This window comes from Dipodomys spectabilis, unplaced genomic scaffold, assembly GCF_019054845.1.
Source record: "Dipodomys spectabilis isolate Male_0828 unplaced genomic scaffold, ASM1905484v1 ptg000002l, whole genome shotgun sequence".
Classification (NCBI taxonomy): Eukaryota; Metazoa; Chordata; class Mammalia; order Rodentia; family Heteromyidae; genus Dipodomys; species Dipodomys spectabilis.
In genome coordinates this window covers 6,731,538-6,753,658 of record NW_024870679.1, presented here as the reverse complement: position 1 = coordinate 6,753,658, position 22,121 = coordinate 6,731,538, and the positions used below count along the sequence as shown (strand labels likewise).

The 22,121-nt window shown below is 37.0% G+C and overlaps 1 long non-coding RNA gene and 1 pseudogene across 1 annotated transcript in view; one reads left to right on the top strand and one right to left on the bottom strand.

The window, feature by feature from the left end:
- LOC122108138 overlaps positions 1 to 20,087 on the bottom strand; it is a 47,320-nt gene extending 27,233 nt beyond the window's left edge. Inside the window, exons 1-2 of the long non-coding RNA XR_006147479.1 lie at positions 20,038 to 20,087; positions 18,077 to 18,187 (exon numbers count right to left, since the gene is read on the bottom strand). This is a non-coding gene — a long non-coding RNA (uncharacterized LOC122108138). The remainder of the gene's footprint in view (positions 1 to 18,076; positions 18,188 to 20,037) is intronic.
- Positions 20,088 to 20,153: 66 nt separating this feature from the next.
- Positions 20,154 to 21,185, top strand: LOC122109809 (annotated as a pseudogene).
- Positions 21,186 to 22,121: the final 936 nt, after the last annotated feature.

The window sequence follows — 22,121 nt, the reverse complement described above, 5'->3', positions numbered from 1 at the left end:
CATAACAATAAGTATAATACTCACATATTACCTAAGTATTTTAGGTTAAAAATCTGCTGTGTAGCCAGTAAGGTCTCTTCAATTCTCACATCTGTTTCATTATTAGCTTGGTACTTAGATTCAGTGTGGATAAAATGCATATGAGACTAGTGAGTTAAAAGCAAAAGGAGTTAGGGAGAAGGAAGGAAGAAAGAACAGTGAATATTATCAAAGTACATTATATGCATACATGGAAATGCCATGATAAAATCCAAAAATCCTAGTCCCTTACTATGCAGAATTTGACATATTCCATTAGAGCAATAATTCAATGGCTCCCAGATAAGGTATGTAAGACTATAAAGGAAAGGCTGTTACAGGGAAAGGGAAATGTTATTGATGAGCTGTTTCTAACATATCCTTTGACACATCAGAATATGGAGGCTAATAAAAGCAAAGTAACTGAAAAGATCTCACAAGACAAGAACACCAGCTAGAAATCATATGGGGAAGAAAACAACATTGAATTTAAGGTAGCTTAGCAGGCATCATGAGAGAGAATTGTGAAAATGTGTCCTGCCGTGGACAGACACATGCACAACCTCTTCCTTCAATGGCAAAGGCCTTGATTAATCTGCTACTTTCCTTCTTCATATCTACATCATAAAGAGAGAAGGATGGTTAATTTCCTCGTGTTCCTTTGAAGGCTTAAATAAACCATAATATGTCATTCTGGGAGCTCTACTTGTATCTAGAGTGTGAGCCTTACCCATATCAATTTGGGATATATAAGCCTTCAGTTTTAGCTCAAAGCCGTGCCTCTCTATAGCCTGAGCTGCTCATGTTAAACAGCACTGTTGGTACTGTAGTAGCACTTGCCTGTAATCCTTTCCTCTGTGGACATGGAAGCAGGAAGTTTGATAATTTTTAGCTATTCTCGACTAAACAGCAAATCTGAGATTGGTCCCAAATTTTAAAAAAAAAAGGAAAAAAGAAAGAAAAGATTGCAACCTGGACACAGGTAGCTGACTACTGGTAATTCAAACAACTTATGAGGTTTAGTATAAAGGGATTGTGGGTTGAGTCACAAGACTGCTTCTCAGCCCACAGCTGGGTATGAACCTATGCCTCTCATCCTAAGGTAGAGAACTGTGGATGCAGGGCACCCCATGAAGATACTCCTCAACAGAAATAAGTTGGTCAAGATAGAGTACACCTGTCATTTCAGCTACAATGAGAAGCCTGAAGGAGACAGACTACGTACCAGCCACATAACTAGGCAGGAACTGATAACCTACCCAGAAAATGAACAACACAAAACTGATGGAGGTATGGATCAGCAGTAGAGCTCCTGTCTAGCAAATATGTGGTCTTGAATTCTTCAAGTCACAATTACACACACACACGCACACACACACACACACACACACACACACACACACACACACACACGAAAGTTACAAAAGACATTGGTACACATTTATCAAAAGGCAATAAATATATCAAAAGCATGTCTGCACTTTCATATTTACTGCAGAATCATTCAGATCAACTTCATGTCCACTAGTATGTGAGTGGATAAAAAAAATGTGGGCTGAGCATATGTCTGTAATCATAGCGCTGGAGAGAATATTGTAGTCGTATCACAGGTTTGAAGCCATCCTGGACTGCATAATGAGTCTCTTCTTCAAAAATGGCACAGGCTGGGTGCCAGTGGCTCAGGCCTAAAACCATAGCCACTCAGGAAGTTGAGATGTGAGGATGGTGGCTCCAACTCAGCCACGGTAGAAAAGTCCATAAGACTTTTATCATCAATTAACCACCAAAAGAAAGAAGTGTATCTATGGGTCACTAGTAGAGTATTAGCTTTGATGAAATAAGCTAGACACAGCCCTTAGGCTCTGAGTTCAATTCCCAGTACAAGCACAACCAAAAAAATCATATAAGCACATAAAAAATAAAGAATAATGTATGATACATACGCACAGTAAAAATGTTTCATCTACATAAAAGAATGAAACCCTACTATTTACAGCACAAACATGAAGAATAAAATGTGAAGTGACCACATGGAGAAAAGTCAAGTCTTGTGTCATCTTATTTATATGTGGATTCTAATGATGTTGCTCACCTAGAACAAGAAAGACAAAAAGCTGAGGAGGGTCCGGATAATAAGAGACAAGGAGAGATTGGTCAATTGGTACAAAGTTAAGTGTTATTCCATTTCACAGTAGAGTGATTATGGTTAAAAGTACTGTTTTGAATATTTATAATTTTTTCAGGTAAGGGGTAGGTTTATTCAGTAGACCTGCTTGGACCAGGCAAGGTTGGCACTCCACACAGCTGGCAAAAGACCTGGGAAAGAGGTGGGAAAGAGCTGAGAAAGAGCTAGAAAAGAGAACAGAGAGCTGGGAAAGAGAGAGAAAAGAGCTAGAAAAGAGAGAAAAGAGCTAGAAAAGAGAGCATCTGGGAAAGGTGAGAAAGAGAGCTAGGAAAGAGAAAGAGAAGAGGAGGAAAGAACTGAGAAAGAGTTAGAAAAGAGCAGAGAGAGCTATCTATAATTTAATAGAAGAGAGGAAGAGGATTTTAAATGCTTTCACTAAAAGAAATGGTATACATTAATGGATATAGGAATTACATTGTTCCTCATGAGTATGTGAAGTTATTATGTGACAGTTAAAAGCAAATGAAAAATAAAGGCACAAATGGGCTGGATACATGGTTCTGTGGTAGAAGTGTGAGGCCCTGAGCTCAAATCCCAGTCCACAAAAAACACATAAATAAGATTACAACGAATAAAATATATGAAGATACACAGTATTAAGTATTAAATTTGTTCCAAAGAAATTGCCAGAGGTAATTATCAGGAGGTTTAAAGAAAAAGTGTTTATTTATCATGGACTGGAGATTGGAGATCTGAGACAAGGATACATGGTTGCATTCTGGGTAAAGGCTCTCTTCCTGACTTACAGATAAGTGGCTTTTTGTTGCATCTCCAATAATAGAAAGATAACCAGTTAGCTCAATGATATCTTCTTAAAAGAATATATAACTTCATTCTTCACAGCTGTCTATTCATGATCATATCATCTTCCATAGCCCCAAGTGCTAAACAACTGCTGTATGTAAATATTCACAGGGGTTTGAGGCAGTTTAGATATGTAGTCCCTAGTGGAACTCCATAGTCAAAGTCATGTGATACAGGGACTTGGAATGTGGCTTGTGGTAGAGTGCTTCCCTAGCATGCATGAAGCCCTGGGTTTGATTCTTCAGCCCCACATAAACACAAAAACCCAGAAGTGATGTTGTGGTTCAAGTGATAGAGTACTAACCTTGAGCAGAAGCTCAGGGCCAGTACCCAGGCCCTGAGTTCAAGACCCAGGACTGACAAAAAATAATCATGTGATACAAGATAAAAAGATATTAAACTAATACAAATGATACTACTGTTTTACACCTTACATAGTTAAGGGACATAGAAATAATATTTATATGTGTAATACAATATATTACATATATGTATACAGATATGTTATATTATTTATATAATTACAGTACATACATGTCTATTATATATACAAATTTGTTTGTAACAATAAATAGTAGCAAAGTTTCCTTGGAAATGGGTGTCAGTTTTGTCATTATTTGAAATAATAGGAGAGGATTATTAGAAAATTGATAGAAAGTTGTAATACAAGATATCACTGGCTATGGCTCATATCACATATAGTAAACCAGGAAAATGAAAATTATCTGAAGGATGCATGGGCATATGTGTGCATGTCTGTTTATGTGGATGTATCTATGAATAAGTGTGTGCATATGCAGTGTTGGCATGTATATGCTTTTTCTGTGCCAGGTATGGTAAAGTTCAACTGAATATACCTGTTCACTTAGAGGAAAATTATACATAAGTAAATGCAAAATATATATCAAAATATATACTGTATTTTTTTACATGTGTTAGGGACAAATTGTATTTTTCAAACAATATTATGGGGAAAAAGCCCACCTGACCATAATTAAAAATAACGTCATCAATTGTTGTATGCATTGTGTAGAGGTACACTATCATTGTAGTCTCTAGGGGTTAAAGCTCTGTTGGGGATAATGATTAAATGAATCATAAACTCATGAATGATAAGATTATTTTACTAAAGAGAATGGCAGTCCATTCTGGGAACCAATGAGGTGTGTGTCATCTAGACTAGAGAATTTAAATTGTAGCATGAGTTTGGAAAGTGAATTAGAAACTCTAGTATAATTGACAAAGTGAAGATCAAGTTTTTGAGCCTAGGGAAAATAACATAGCTTGTTCTAAAGAGGTTTTGTAAATGGATAGCATAATCTTGAAAGGAGAACTAAGCAGGAGATGAGGCTAGAATATAGAACGTGATGAGATAAATATTGTTCAGCCTCCACATAAAACAGTGAATTTAAAATCAATGGACATCTTTGGAGGTTTAAAACAAAGAAGCAGTTAGGTAGATTATGTTGGTTTAAAGACCATATTTGATTATAGTTTGGAGAACTATTTGGATTAGAGTCAGATTAGAAACAAAGGAGGCAGAGTTTAATAGCTAATACCCAAAAAGTATGTCTTCATCTAAGCACAATGCCACAATCTGTTTTCTAGTCCTTCTTTTAAGGAAACAAATGCCAAATTCTTATCGATAGAATGTGAATGGAAACACATACACTCTATGAGCCATTTTAAAAATATTCTTCTTAAATCAATATTTTAAGGAGCCTTTTTCATTTTCTATATTAATTTTCTTTCTTTCTCCTTCTGCTGTATGAACATAGATACCATGGCAGAGCCAATAGATAGAAGATGTTTGGGTCTCAAATTAATGCATGAAAAATGCCTAACTATAGCTCAGGAAAAACTGACTTGAAATGTTATACGAATAATACAATATTCTTCAGCTTAAGCCACTGCACTAGGGGAAATTTTTTAAAGGTTAGGTTTTTTTTTCTTTTTCAGTTAGACGTACATTACTAAATACAGGTGAATAGGTAAGTCATCACAGTGAAAAAGTAAAATAGGGAATTTGCTAGTTCCATCATGAATTGATATACATGTATGTAGGTAGATTCAAGAAAGATGTATATCATTCCACATTACTTCATTTTTTTCTTTTATCTGGTTGTGGGGCTTAAGCTCATGGCCTGCATGCTGTCCCTGAACATGATTTTGTCGGTTGTAGGGCCTGAACTCTGGACCTGGGCACTGTCCCTCAGCTCTTCAGCTCAAAGCTAGCACTCTACCACTTGAGCCACAGCACCACTTCTGGCTTTTTTTGCTTATGTGGTGCTGAGGAATCCCAGCCCATGTCCCTGAACTTGTTTGTGTTCAAGGCCAGCACTCTAACACTAGAACAGCACCATTTTGATTGGTTAATTGGAGATAAGAGTATCTTGGGGACTTTTCTGTCCTAGCTGGCTTCAAACCATGAACCTCAGATCTCAACATCCTGAGTAGCTAGGAATACTAGTGTGAGTTATCAGCACCTAGCAATTACTTCATTCTTGATGCAAGTAAAACAATACAGAGACAGGAACTGGTGGATCAAACCTACATCCTATCTAATTTTTTAAAATAAGTGTTTTTTATTGTGAACATACTGAACAGAGGGGTTACAGTTACATGAGCAAGGTAATAAATACAGCATTATTACCTCCTCCTTTGTTTTTCCCCTATCATCCCTTCTCTCCCACCTCCACAACTACACATCTCCCCAAAATGTAAAGTTCGGTTTTCAACATAGTGTCTTGTGTATCTCATTGTTACAATGGGTCAACCTGTATCCCTATTTAAGCATTTTGGTTTTTTCCTTCCCCTCCCCAAATTAGAGACGTATATATACAAGATGCAGGGCACTGACATCAAATACAGTGAAAACAGGGCTTATACCATGGGGAAGGAACATACAAAGAAACAAAAAATCACATGGTACATTATAAATACATTAGAAACAATAGCAAGAAAGAAAAAAAAACCACTTGTGTCCCTATCTTGGGGTTCATTTCGCTTAACGTCATCTTATCTGGCCATTTGAACATAGCTTTTGACTTTTTCTGCTTGTTCCAGACATATACTAGTCATTGCAAATAAGGGAAATCATGGGATCTATGTTCCTTTGAGCCTGGCTTACTTCACTTGATGTGAAGGGCAATCTGGCTGCAAATTCTGTCACCAGATTGATTGCCAGGGTCGATCGGCTGATCTGGCTGGCTAGGTGCGTGTCCCCTTACTCCCTCAACGCTCCATGTGTGTCCCTCTCAAAGCTATGTGCTCAGTAGAAAGGACGGCCATCCCTGATAGAGGAGAACTGGTCTTCAGTCAAGGGTATAGGAGTAGCTGTGCTCCCCTACTAGAATATCCAAACAAGCTCTCAAGGTACTGTCTACTTCTTAATGGCTATGATCTAAGGACCACAATTTGAAGCGAGCCTGAGGAAGAAAAGTTGATGAGATTCTTTTTTATTTTTTTTAATTGTGAAAATACCGTACAGAGGAGTTACAATTACATGGGCAAGGTAATGAGTACATTTCTTACCAAGCATTGTTGCCTCCTCCTTTGTTTCCCTTTACCCATCCCTTCAGATCTCCTCCCTGCCCCGACCTCTCCTCCTAAACTCCCCCTCCCCCCCCCCTCCCTGAAATCTTCAATTAGCCAATTAGCCAGTAAGCCAGATGTGGATATGTGACAGGTAACTTGCTAGGCCTGTGAAAAAAAGCTAAGAGAAAATAAGAAGCTTTTAGTTCTGGCTCAAATACACACACAGACACACACACACACATGCACACACACATACATACAGGCACACACATGCACACTTGAACACACTAAATAGAGAGGAAATTAGGGAAACAACTTGACTAGGAATTGTACATTGTTTCCCTACTTTCCCCTCTCTCAATGTTAGACTAGAATTTCTCCTTAATTTTCCTAGACTATGTAAACTAGTGGTGTGCAACCTTCTGTAGCTTCATCCATTTCCTTCTGTTGTCAGGTATCTCAGTCGCAAGAAAACAGAGAAGCCACATTTTGAGAGGTCTCATTGGGAGTCATTTGCTACACAGAGAATGCTGGCCTTTGGTTTTCCCTAAATGGTTTGATTCACTTTTCTCTGAGGCTATCCCCCATGTGAGGTTGGGAATGATATGCTGGTATGTGAGCTACTTCCCAAATAAGGTCTGCTTTTGTTAAGGGTTGGACTCCACCTCAAATATGTGGTTTTTGTCTTTAAAAGCTATGTTCAAGCTCTATACTGGGCTGCTGGTTTTTGAGACAGAAGTCCACCTTCAGCTGCTGCCTTCTTCCACTGAGCCACCTTCTCAGCCCTTGTCCTTATATATAACATGTGATACGCAAGCCAGGTGCTGGTGGCTCGTACCTGTCATCCTAACTACTTAGGAGGCTGAGGCCTGGGGATTTGCAATTCAAAGCCAGCCTAGATAGGAAAGTCAGAGAGACTCTTATCTTCAATTAAATGCTACGAAACTGGAGCTGTACCTCAAAGTGGTGGATTGCTAGCCTTCATCAAATAAAGCTCAGGGACAACACCCAGTTACTGAGTTCAAGCCCCAGAACTAAAATGAAGAAGTAAATAAAGTGATACTCAAGGCAAAACAGGATTTCTGATTTGTTCCTGAGATCATGAGGTAAGATCCTGAAGTGATCCAGAAAAGGAAGGGAAGGAAATCACCTAGATGATAGCTCCTTTGTTAACTACAGCATCTTAAGAAATTATGTGACATAAGATCATGTTTATGATCATCAAGAAACTTGTATTCCTTGTAGTTACAATTTTCCTAACAAATATTTACTAGGTCTGGATAAATATTTCTCTGATGAGTAAAACTATGTATACATTTCCCTAATAAAAAACACAAAGCCAGGCACAGGTAGCTCACTCCTATAATCCCAGCTACTCAGGAGGCTGACATCTGAGTATCACGGTTCAAAGCAAGCCCATGCAGGAAACTCAGTGAGACTCTTATCTCCAATAAACCACTAGAAAACGAGAAGTGGCACTGTGGCTCAAGTGGTAGAGCACTCACCTTCAGCTGAAGAGCGCAGGGACAGCCCCCAAGCCCAGAGTTCAAGCCCCCAAAACAAAACAAAACAAAATAAAACACACAAATATTACGTATTTGTATGATTTGAATCCCTAATTTTGTTTTCCTAGCAACTTACTCTTCATTGTTATATTTTTATTACATATTTACTTCTGCATCTTCTAGGTCATTCAAAATGTCCTTGAAGGAGGAGACTGAGGTAAGGCATAAGTTGACATTTAGTACACTCTGAATATGTGAATAATCTCCACAATAAATTATATTAATATGCTAACTAAGCTTATAAACTTTAGAGTATGAGACACCAGGCTGAAAGTAGAAGTCTAATAGACCACAGTGCATGGCAAAACAAAGAGCATCATGTTGCTAATAAGGAAAGGCCTGAAAACCATATTCTATCCTCAGGAACCTGGCTGTTTGAAAATTATATATATATCAGTAAGAGATAATATAAAGAAAGACTGGCAAAGTAAATGACCTTGGAGCAACACTAGAATGTCAGTTCAGAAAGCTTGGGATTTACTTTGCAGGGACAGGAATGTCACACTGGTAATGCTTACATTCTATTACTCCATAAAAAGATTCCATGATTTTTTTGAATGACAGGTAAAATGTCACATGCAATAGTCAACGAAAAATAGGAATATGAGAATTTCAAAGTAGGTAGGTAGTGACATTATAAATAAAAAGGAACATGTATAGGTAAAATGTCTTGCCAATAAAAATAGAAAGAATAAATTATGTTGGAATAGCCCTAAATCTAAAACATTCCCAATGTCAAATTCTGGTGACGTTTTAGAGCCCAAAAAACAATTATTCATCCTTCATAGGAATGCATAGTAGTGGAGCTACTTTGGAAGATATTTTGAAATTCTTTTAAACAAATCTAAATATACTTTTCTCTTGTAATGTAGCCATCATATCAGTTGACATTTACCCATAGAATGTGAACACTAATGTTTAGTTAAAAACTTAGGCCAAGAATTTTATTCATAATTGCCAAGATTTGGAAACAATTAAAGCTCCATAGTTAGGTGAACAGATAAATTGTACCTGCAGAGTATGAAATAATATCAATCATTGAAAGAACTGAGCTACCAAGCCATCAAAAAGCATGGAGGAATTTAGGTTCACATTAATGAGAAGCAACTAATGTGTGTGTGTGTGTGTGTGTGTGTGTGTGTGTGTGTGTGTGTGTGGATGAGGATGGAATTCAACATCTTGCACAAATGGGAAGTGAGGTAGAACTGAGCTGTTTATACAGCCCCCAGAAAACTACATGGCATATTCTTCCAATTATCTAACTTAGTGAAGAATGAAAAATTACAGAATCAGAAAAAAGTCCAATAGTTGCTAGAGATTAGAGAGTCAGGGAGGATAAATAAGCGGAAAACAAAGTTTTAATTCACTGAAACTATTCTATATGATACACCAGTAGATAAGTGTCATTATGTGCTTGTCAAATTCATATATACTGTAGACACAGTGTTGACACTCAATTTCAAATATTTGTATCAGGTTAAAAATATTTAATTCTATATGGAATATATAGATGTGTCATATATACATATGTGTGGAATATATGAGATGTGTCATATATACATATATATATAGAGAGAGAGAGAGAGAGAGTAATGTGTCAGTCAGCTTTATGTTATTGTAACAAATTCTTGGGGAGATTAGCTAATAAGAAGAGATTTGAGATGTACAAGTTGTTATGTTGAAAAACGAACCTTACAACTTTGGCTGGGGGGGGGGGGGCGGGGAGGGGAAGGTAAAGGGGAATATGGGTGGGGGGGTGGATATGGGAAGGGATGGGAAGGAGAAACAAAGGAGGAGGCAACAATGCTTGATAAGAAATGTACTCATTATCTTGCCCATGTAATTGTAACTCCTCTGTATGGTATTTTAATAATAAAAAGTTTAAACAAAACAAAAGAGATTTGATTTTAGTTTAGACTGAAGTCTCACAATCCTATTCAAGAGACTATCGTCAATTACCTACACATCTCTAAAGACTCTTCCTCTCCCAAGACCTTTACACCAGAGACCAAGTCTTTAACTTGGGGACAATAAAGATCCATGCTGGAGCATGTACTAATGGCTTTATGTGAATAATTTTACTTCTCTGACTCCCAGTTCTTCACGGTAGAGGAATTAATTCTCCTGTCACCACAATGTCTCAAGTGATCTCTGGCCAAGAAGAAATGCTTAGAAGTTGGCATGTAAAGAAATCAGTAGTAGAAAGAGATCCCTATAACATTCCATTGTTTTGGTTTTTTTAAAAAAAACTATAACTGATACAGGACATTGATAGATGTAACCTCATACGTTCAAAGCAAACTAAATAAAAGTTCAACTCCTTAAGCTTTATGCTTTCCTGGTTTCTAAGTGCATATATCTGAAACAGAAAGTGACCTTTCCAAGCACAGGGCTTGGCTTTGCCTCATATGCAAGGCATTGTCAAGCAGACAAGTTGGTTTTTCTTTATATCATGTGAATGGAAGGACTACTCACAACTCACTGAACTCACCATATTCCTTACTTAACAGCTTTTTATTTTACTTTTAATCATTCTTTTCATCTTCTTGAGCCCCTTTACTAACTCCCCAGCATTTCCAATTTCCAACCAATAGTTCGCACTAATACTTATGACTATTTCTTCTGTAAAGAGTATCTACATATATAAAAAGAAAGTTTCAGTGCTGGATGTGAGTGCCTTATACCTACCATCCTAGTTACTCAGGAAGCTGAGTTCTGGAAGATTATGGTTTGAAAATGTAGAATATAACATTTTCAATTTAAAAGATAAATAGCAGACTGGAGGTGTAGCTTGGGTAGTAGAAACCAAGCCATGAGTAAGCATGCCAAGGCAGAGTGTGCAGCCTTGAGTTCAAGCCATGGAACTGGCTCAATTATTTTTCAATATCATTCCCAATATTATTTTATAACTATTGAGCAGGTTTAGGGGTTGAACTCAGGGCCTTGACACTGTCCCTGCAATTCTTTTGATCAAGTCTAATCCTCTACCACTTGAGCCAGAGTTCTGCTTCCATTCTTTTTTTTTTTTGAGTAGCTTACTGGAGACAAAAGTCTCCAGCACTTTTCTGCCTGGGCTGGTTTCAAATCGTGATCCTCAGATCTCAGACTCCTTAATAGCTAGCATTATTCATGTGAGCCACCCAGCAGATGGTTACAATATCATTTTAATGATAAGGAATGGGCCAGAAAGTTTTACATGACTTTATTGGTTATATTTTTCATGCCCTGCAGTGAGCATGGTGAATGCTCTATGAAGCTGGGCTACATTGTGCTGTGTTCCAAGTTACATGGAATCCAAGGCACGCAACTTGACAACATGGCATCAGTTAATAAAAGATCGGAACACTTGGGTGATAACAAGAGCGATTCAAAAGCTGACATTTAACTGTTATAATAGATTCTCAAGGTTACACCAAATACAAAGTGTTTTCTGTACTTTTTGTCTTTGTATTTGGGAATCTGAGAGTCTTAGAGGACAAACTATAAAGAATACAGCGTGCATTTCATTTTAGCCGTGAGCAAGTTCCATTGTGAACTGTGGATTCATTCAAAGCACATCTGCGACAAGGTTTTTTGCTTTTTAACAATAAAAATGGCAGCATCTAACTCATCACAGGTGTGCAGGGAGCAATTGTATGTTCAAGAGAGATGCACATTTTTAGATTTCAGATGCTTTCAATAGTTTTATAGTTCTTCAAGTAAAGAAATAATCTACCCACCTATATCTGGGTAAACACAGTTACTTTGCTATTCTGTTTTATTTTCTTTAGAGAGAGAATGGGATAAATTTAAAGTCTATTCTGCTATAAGATATGGTATATGTAAGTATATGTGTGCATATGCTTACATCTATGAATACTTTCTATAAAAATTTCAGGCAAGAACTCATCCATTTTATATGCTTAGGCTTGTATGTGGAATGAAACAAATGTGATTTTCTAAGTATCTTTCTTGGAGGAACTGGAGTTTGAACTATGATCTTCACAATAGTTAGGTACTCACTCTGCCCATTGAGCTATAACCTCGGCCCCAAATTAAGGTTTTTCTTTTTTTAGAAGTAGAAAACTTTTTAAATAAGTTTTTTATTGTAAAAATACTACACAGAAGGGTTAGAGTTACATGAGCAATGTAATGAGTACATTTCCTATCAAGCATCGTTGCCTCCTCCTTTGTTTTTCCCCTACCATCCCTTCCCTCCCACCTCCACAACTACACTATCCCCTCCCCCGCCTAAATTGTAAAGTTCATTTTTCAACATAGTGTCTTGTACATCTCATTGTAACAAATTAAGGTTCTTATGACCTGCCTTCTTACAGAATCCCTATATTCAAATACCATTGGGAAAATGCAAGCTATCACTATGTTGCCAGATCAAAGGTGATAATGAATCTGCAGAGGAACAAGTCATCTAGAGAGCCACTAACTGCAGCAGACAAGGGTAGGTACAATAGGACGGATCGGGAGTGTACCCTCAAGTAAAGTTAGTTAGTAAGGTTATTGCCTAGATTACAGTACTATTTGAAGGTTGAAGGTGATGGAAGCTTTAGAGGGTAGGGCTTCATAGAAAGAAGTAGATTAATGGATGTATTAAATTGAAAGATATATAGACTCTCTCTCCCCCTCCTCTCTCTCTGATGCCCTGAGGTAATTATCTCTCCTCTTCCACATATGATCCTTCATGATATTCTGCCTTGCTGCAGACCTAAAGTAACAATGAGGCAAAATAAATCCTTCCTAGCTGGGTGTCAGTGACCCATGCCTGCACTCCTAGCTAGTCAGGGGACAGAGATCTGCTGATTGTGGTTCAAAGCCAGCCTGCCCAGAAAAGTCCTTGAGACTCTTACCTCCAATTAACCACTAAAGAAGGTAGAAGTTGAGCTGTGGCTCAAGTGGGAGAGTGCTAGACTTTTACAAAAACGCTGAGGCAGTGCCTAGGCCTAGTTCAAACCTCCGGACTGGCACAGACACCCATGTGGAAAAGAATGAATGAAAGAAATATGTTCTCTTCTGAGTTCATTATTTAAAAAAATTGTCACAATCCAGGATATGTAACTAATTCAGTAGGATATATACCAAAATAGAACAAAAAGAATCTATTGTTCAACTATTTTTTTCAAAAAACAGATTTTTATGAATCTTACTAATAGTTACTAATTATGGCATTTAGATTTCTTAAGCAATATTTTCTTATATACATTAAAAATTAAGCAAATTCTGGTTGTTTAATCAATCGTCTGAGTAATCAGAATGAGTGAAGCACTTCTATATTCTATGGTCAGAAAACAATACTAGGTTTATTAATATGTGTTGGAGGAATTGCTTTATTTTTATTAGATGGAAATTTTAGGTAGTTCTATGCTGTCTTTTACTTCTTAAATTTGATGATGATGATGGTAATGATGATGCTGACATTGATGATGATGGTCATCATTTTGATAGTAGTGGTGATGTTTTGGATATTCAATGGTCCTTGTAATTTTCATACCAATATCAAGTAATTTTGTTCACTTCTATATCATAGCGAAAACTCTGACTATTCCATTTACAGATAAATCCTTAACAACCAAGGGTGCATTCAATTTTGTTTTGAGCTAATATCTGGTAGTCCTAATCACTTTGGCATTGCAAGGAAAGTAAATAATAAAGAGAGAAAAGTGAGGAAAGACAGGCAAACAGGACAACGAAGTTCTTACTTGACTGCTAAAACCATCAGCTCATTCTTACCCTTTCTGACACCTTAATACATTATAACAATTTAGATTGTGCAAATGCTGATAAAGAGATTCTAAATATTTAATGGCTACTAAAAAGATTCTAAGTATTTATTTTAAGTATTTAACAACTCTTTTTTAAAAAAAAATCATATAACTTTCAACTGTGCCCTTCCAGAAACTGGACCGGACTGTCTTAAATGGATTCCCACAACAAGTCATATCATAGTTCAATTGGAGCTGAACAGTCTCAGAAAGCCTTGTGTGTGTGCAGGGCCTGGAATTGTTGTTATCTGAGTCAGAAGTTCTCATGGATTTTCATCTCATCTTTCAGTAGTATGTCATTTTCACATGCAAAGTACAAAGATCAGTAAGAGAGAGGGCAAAACCATCTCTCTTTGAAAATTTTCAAGAGTACTTTTCAAATTGCAGCCTATGCTTTTCTTTTTTCTTTTTCATTCCATTGGCAAAATGACATCCTATGCGAAGCACGGATACAGCATGAAAAGATACGATCCACGGGTACTGTGAGATTTTTCTGTAACAATTGATCACTTCAGGGCTGTTCTGAGCACCTATGCCAGATGGTCACCCTTATTTCTTACAGTTTCAAAGAAACCCACTAACATCCTAGTTTCTCTTTGCTGATATTTCTATCTGGTAGTCAGCCTTCCTAGATCATGATCCAACACAATTAAGGCTACATTCTTGACTGCATGGCCCTTGGTGTATCTTCAGTTTACACAGAAATCTTTTGCTTGGACAACCTCTAAAAAATTAGGCCAAATCTAATTCAGTTACCTGTTAATGACCCCCATGTTTGGAAGTACTACCCATCCTATCTCATAACTGTTAGATTCCCAACAAGAGCTGGTATGCAGTATAGCTTCTCAACTTCCAGCCAATTTATTGAAGTCTGTACAAAGTCTTGCTCAAGCTAACATCAGGAAGCTTGAGATATGGTGAGACACCTGTCCTTCTTTAAACCTGGGAGTGATTAGAATCATAATTCACCAGATTCACTTCTGAATAAATATTTCAATTCTCTCAATCATCAAAAATACAATTCCTTAACATACCAAATCCACAGACTCTAAAAGTTTTTGCTATTAACATTTTTTCTTCTAAATATTCATCTTAATATGGTTCTTTAATTTGAGGTTTCATAAGTACCATAACTATAGTCTTCCGATCCCTTAGTAGTGTTTTCCAAATCATCATTATTTAGATGGAAAATGACCAAGATAGTGAATCAACCAACATTTTACTTCCCTGGGTAAAAAATGATAGATTACAATATATTATATTTAATGGAGTATATATTGATATCAACTCATCATTATAGACTAGGTAGATTATCTGAAAGAACACTCTTTAATTACTGCACTAATTATTCTCACCAAGATCTGTATTGATTAAAAAATCTGATAGCTCGTGATTATTTCTTCATGTAAGTAAATTTTAAAACCAGTGGAGAATAGAGAAATCAACAACAAAGTCTCTGTCTTTCAACATGTGAACTTCCCATTTGTTGAATTTCCCACTAATATAAACAGAGTCATTTATGATGTATTAAATCTAGATAACTGATTTGCAAAAGCTTATGAACACTCCAATGGATGAATTGAAGGTATAATTTAAAATAGAAGAGTTAGCCCAAACTAAGTATATAACTGTTAGTATATGTTTTGAGTGATGCAACAGGAAATTACAAGATCATTCCAAAGAACTCAAGTTGAATGCTGCTAGAATCTCTCATGTTTTCATCCATCTATTCTTCTAGCAATCTATCAAATTCTGTGCCCTCCATTTAAAGGCCCAACCGTCCTATAACTGACAATATTCTTAAAATTCCTTAATATTTTTCAAGCTTTTTTCTTTTCTACTACCTATTATATTTGATATATAGCAAAAGGTCATTATATACATACACCACACACACACACACACACACACACACACACACACACACACACACACACACACACACACAAACCAACATTTTTTTTTGGTCAGTTGTGAGGCTGGGCTCTGTTCCTGAGCTCTTTTGCTCAAGGCTGGCACTTTACCACTTTGGACCACAACACCACTTCTGGTTTTTGAATGATTAATTGGAGATAAGAGTCTCAATAGGGACTTTTCTGCCCAGGCTGGCTTTCTCAGATCTCAGCCTCCTGAATATCTAGGATAATAGGCATGAGCCACCAGTGCCCAGCTCAGATAATTGCTTTTTTTGATGTTTGTTTTTTGTTTTTTTGTTTTTTAACTTTTTGCTTGGAACTAAGAAGCTGCTATTCTTTTAGCAATATTTCTTAAAGCCTGCCAAATCCCACAGTAAATCCGACACATACATTATTATCTGAAAATTACTTTTCTTCTTTCCTATATTTTCCATTATTCTTAAATGTTCCAGTTCAGGTTTTGTTTTTCTTTTTGTCACTACTTCATCAACACTAAGACGGACTTCACAGGTTTTTTGTTGTTGTTGTTCCCTTCACATTATGGAAAAGATCACAGAGGGACCACAAGCCTCAGGGAATTTACTCATGTGGCTTCACCACATATCTCTTACAGTTTTCCTGCATTTGGCAATGACCTCCCACTTAACCAGAAAGTGATTTAGTTAAATCTTCCCACAACAGAAAAGATTTCCTCACTTTCCCTAATATCACAAAGTAGTTTTGCCTGATAACATTGCTTTCAGAAAACTGTTTTGGTACTTTCCCCCCCAACATTTCCTACTCTGACATGTAAGAGCAAGTCAGGTTTGACTTACTGTGCTACTCATACTCATGTTTTTGAGAATTCTGAAAACCATGAATTGTTTGTTCCTGATGTCTAGCTGTTCCTTTGCTTTTTTATGTATGTTGTTGTGCTGACGTATTTATGTTCATTCTATCTTTTTTAATAATCTTAAGATTATTTTCTCCAACTAGAATTTAAGTCAGGATACATAACTCAACTCTGAAACAGGAAAACTAATGTAAGTTTTTCACAGCAAGTTCTGTTTGACTGTTTAACAAAACTCATTCCTCTCCCAAAACAATTAACCTATTTATGTCATTAAAAAAGTATTTTATATGTAAACAACCTATTTATCTCAAGAAAGAAACATTTTATATATAGCACTTCTATTATTAAAAGATATATTTTATTCCAATCTTCATACAAAGTTCATATATTCTAGCTTGTATTTTATCATGGGTATCATGTATTGCAGACTTACATTGTAAGTCTGCGTTACATTGTGGCATATAAACAGGCCTTAATCCACTTCTAATCAAGACAAGGATAACACAACAACAATAAGTACTATGCTATGCCATTATAGATAAAGCAATACCAAATTCAATTTAAAAATGTTTTTCAATGGATTGAGGTTTATTAAAAGTAAATACTAAGGAAATATTCAAACTTATTACTGTTTTTATTGTTTATTTTCCAAATAAAGGAGATGATTTTATAACTGAGTGAAAAATAAAAATCCATGATACACAAATGTATAGGAAATCATGATCACCAAAGCAGAACAACAAAAATATACTCAAAAACAGTCTTGCACACAAGAGCTGAAGATCAATTAGTAATAAATGTAGTGGATAGAAAAAATTCCACTAAATGAATAGATAAGCAAAGGAAAAGTAAGAAAAGTCAATCACCAAAGTTATTTTTAAATGGCAGAAATTACTGAATACCCTTTTATTTTATTCAATGCCCCTGTCTCAATTCTCCAATCAAAAGACATATAATGCTGAGTTGGTTTCAATGGTAAGACCTGACAATTTGTTCTGTACAATAAGCACATCTTACTGATAACAAACAGTGGTTTATGGTGAAAAGTTGGAAAGAGATCTTCCAAGCAAACAGCCTCTGAAAGCAGCCATTATTCGTAGCTGAATTCTAGAAATCTTCTAACCCAATGGGATCATGGAAATGTATTTTACAAAATCTTGAGCTCAAGGCTTGGGCTCTTTCTCTTAGCTTTTTCACTCAAGACTAGAACTCTACCTTTTGAACCTTTGTGCTGGTTCATTGGATATACGAGTATCTTGGGCTTTCCTGCCCGGGGAAGATTTGAATCATCATCTTCAAATCTCAGTTTCCCAAGAAGCTAGAATTACTGATATGAGTCATTGGTGCCTAGTGGGCCATAGAACCTCTTTTCACCAAAAGCTAGCTAAAGAACTGAAAATATTAGTCTAACTTTTCCAGACCCATCAGTGTAAAATAGATACCAAGGGAGTTATCTGACTTACCTTGTTAGTTGTAGGTTTCAAGAATCCCATTTCAAGAATCCTGGCAAAATGGGTTTCAAGAATCCCATTTCAAGAATCCCATTTCAAGAATCCTGGACGAGGATTCTCCTGCTGTATAAAAGGGCCAAGAAAAAATTTGAACAAATATGTTTTGCTGATTTTCCCTCAGATTATTATTGTCAACATAAGCTATTAAACTGTACCTTTTTTTTTTTTTGGTGAGTCGTGGGCCTTGAACGCTGGGCTGAGGCTCTGTCCCTGAATGCTTCGGCTCAAGGCTAGTGCTCTAACACTTGATCACAGAGCCACTTTCGGTTTCCTAATGGTTAATTGGAGATCAGAATCTCATGACTTTCCTGCCCAGGGGCTGGATTTGAACCACAATCCTCAGATCTCAGGCTTCTGAGTAGCTAGGTTTAAAAGTGTGAGCCACCAGTGCCTGGTTTAAATGGTACCCCTTTACTGAGTTCTATTCTACATGACTCTTCTGCTTAAGTGAACCAAAGCTTACAGAGGGAGAGTTTATCCTCAAACTTTGTGTTTTCAGTTAATAAACTCCCATGTGCCTTAAAACTGTGACCAAAAAAGAGTTGTATTTTTCTCTTCTTATTCTTCTTTTGTTATAGAGGTGTTGGTCATGACTCTTCATGTAGGCAGTCAATGCTTCACCCCCTTCTCTAACCCTTGCCAGGAGACAAAGAATGTTAGGGAGCTGACAAGACTTTTTGCCTCTTGTTTGAATGAACACAGTCCATTCATGAAAGTTTGACCATGAACTTCACTTTAGCTTATTGAATAAACTTGACACCTGATTACATGACCACATGAATCTCAGGGACTAATGCTAGAGCAAAAACAGCTAGACGTCAGTGAGCATATCTACATGATGTCATTTACCGTGAGCTCAAAACAAGATAAACGAATCTTGAATCCAATTAGAAAAGTGGTTTCCTGGGTTTTGGGAAGGAAGGTAGTGGGGAATTCTCTAGAAAGGACAAGTTGGGAAAATCTCACAAGGATAGGGAACATTTTTTTTATTTTATTTTGAATTTTCATCTTTTTTTTATTGTGAAAATACTGTACAGAGGGGTTACAATTACATGGGCAAGATAATGAGTACATTTCTTATCAAGCAGTGTAGCCTCCTCCTTTGCTTCCCTTTCCTATCCCTTCCCATCCTCCCCCTGCCCCCTCCCCACCGAACATTTGTGTTGCAAAGGAACATTTGGATATTTACAACAAAATCCACAGGCCATATCAAACTATCAGTATAGGCAAATAGATGTGGGCAACCAATGAAAACCATTCAAGAAGCACACTAGTGTGTTCCACAAATTAGATTTAGTTGGCCTTATACAGCTTTCAGGCCAGATGTTCCCTCCTCTGCAGCCTTAGAAACAGTGTATATAAATGGTTGCTGTCAAAAGTCACTGTATTGTAGAACTGATTTTCATATCTAATTGTCCTTAATTTTTCCCTAAAAAATTATAAACAAAACAGAAAGGTACTGTGATGTTTTGTGGGAATTCAACCCATATACCCAGTACTTCCAACTGAAAAAATACAAGTATAAGTCAAATTTAATGACAGTAAATGAATTGAATCTTAATGAATGTGTGTTCCCTAGTTTCTACAAGGGAGAAACAAGCAGACTTCTCTCCTGGCTTTGATGGTAACTATAATCACTCTTGTTTATGCAGAGTTTATTATTTCTAAATTACTCACTCAGGGTCTGATTAAAAATGATGTTCATGCTCTTTTTTTCTTCCATTCAGTAATGTATTCCTCAAAGCAAGAAAAAAAGTGCTTATCATGAGCCCAAATTAATTAAATTTGATAAACTCGCTGTTCATTAAACCTCTTCTGAGTTTGCAAACATATCCCTTTCAATTGCACTACTTGGAAATGAGAAATGTAAGGAAATGAAAGGAAAGGAAATAAAATTTCATAAATTAACATACTCTAAATGCGACCAATACCTATGTGCCCACCGTGGTCAAGGCCTTAAACCTACAATAAAGAGAAAAAACAAAAAATATTTCCATATCAAGAAATTGACTATTCTATGCTACATAGCATGCCCTCCTTTAGTCGCATTTGGTCTGAAACATAAGCACACATTCCATCTGCTAGTCTTCTGAGGATCCGTTATTTACCAAGACACAAGTAGTGCCTTCTTTGGATCTTAAAATGTGACTTCTATTTTTTTTAAAAAAACAAGTCACATTTAAAAAATTGAAAATTGCAAAAGGAAAATGTCGCTTAAGAGGAATTAAACTCTGCTGGGCGCCCAAGTAGCAGCCAGAACTAGGGCCTCCTACAAAGGGCTACCCCTTGCAGTCTCCAGCAGGGATCTGGAGAGCAACATGATGCAGTAACAATACCTCCGGAAGTCAGCTGGATAAAACTTTCATTTGTCAGAAATGTCCACCCGGGAAAGGATGCTCATTCTAATCTCCTAACCAAAAGGGAAAGATACAGTCTGTACAAATTAGTGTCACAATGTTAAACTGGAAGACCTAGATGCATACACCACAATTTGTCAAGAGGGATTACCAAAGATTCACGCAGATGAGTGTGACCTTGGTCTTTGGTGGGGGACTTGGAGCACGTGGTATGGTGAGCAGAATCAAGAGATCCACCTGTGGCGATACGAAAGGGGCTATTCAATTCTCAGGGAGGTTAGGAATAAACTCAGGGAAAATCAGGAATTTGTGAATTTCCAGAAGACAAGAAGTGACATGCTTCTCTCGAGCAGAAACCAGCAGCTGTTGGAGTTCACCTTCTGGAATGAGCTTGTCCCATGATCAGGACCGAATATAGATGAATTCAGGTTCTAGCAGCTTTGCCCAGGAACCATGACTAAATGGGACAATTACTGAGCCCTTGGAATTCACTTAGAAGGGACAGTAGAGAGGCAGGGGGAAGGGGCTTCTCTCAGATTGAGCATCATCATAGAACATCATCTTCAGGACCAGGGATGATATACAAAGGGCAGCATTGCACAAACATAGTTGGGAAGAATTGGTATACTATACAGTCCCACTCATGCAGGAAATGGAATCCAGAGTCATGATCCCACTGAAATCTGTAGCCCTCGAATGATGCTACAGAACTTATGTGCTTAAGTAATGTGACTAGGCTAGGAATTAATTTTAATTGTATATCCAGTGACAAGAGAAAACAGTGAGGTGTACACTGCTGTACATAGCTTTAAGAGGCCTCTTGTCTTTAAAATTCATCACAGGAAGGGAAACCATCACTGTGTGGCTGATAGTAGCTACGCCATGCTCTGTTGGCTTGGATCCTCCAGGAAGGGGGTCCAGATTAGAGTCTCAGTCATCTCTGAATAAGATTACAACCATGAAAACAATCAGCCCTTTTGTCATGGTTCTCTTGGGCATATTTTCTGAGTCTCAAACCAGGAGCAAGTTCTGACTGTACTCCATGACTGACCTTGTTTGAATTCCAACTCATCTCTACTCAGTCATTCTCAGTGTGTCATCACTAAGCTGATAGTGGTGTACAGGATGCATTTTCTCAGTAATTTTCTTCACTTCCTTCACTGTGGTCTCCAAGAGCAGGGAAAAAAATGGCTTCAACCTATGGATCATATGACTGAAATGAGCACCTGAAAAATGCGAATTATCTTTGTAATATTTGTTTTCTATGAAACAAGTAGCAACTGGAAAAAGGGTTTTATTTTGTTAAGCAGTCAAAGCCATGGGTGGAAGGTGGACCAGGTGGAGACTTAAATTGTCATGAAGCTACATATTGTGTCTAGATCTGTGGATTCCATTTTTTAATAGTGTGTCAATTTTGAGACTGTATCACATGACAATTCCATTAAGCTGAAAAAAAATTATACCCCATGAATCGAGGAACGCATGTGTAAAATAAAGTATGAATACATTTTAAAGATAATTAAAATCCTTTAATTCCATGTGAGTGATTCAAAATAATCTTCCATCCATTGCTAATCTGAAAGTTAAATTGATGGGAAAGTATTACCTTGTTCTGGCGAATGCCATTTTACTCCCAAACC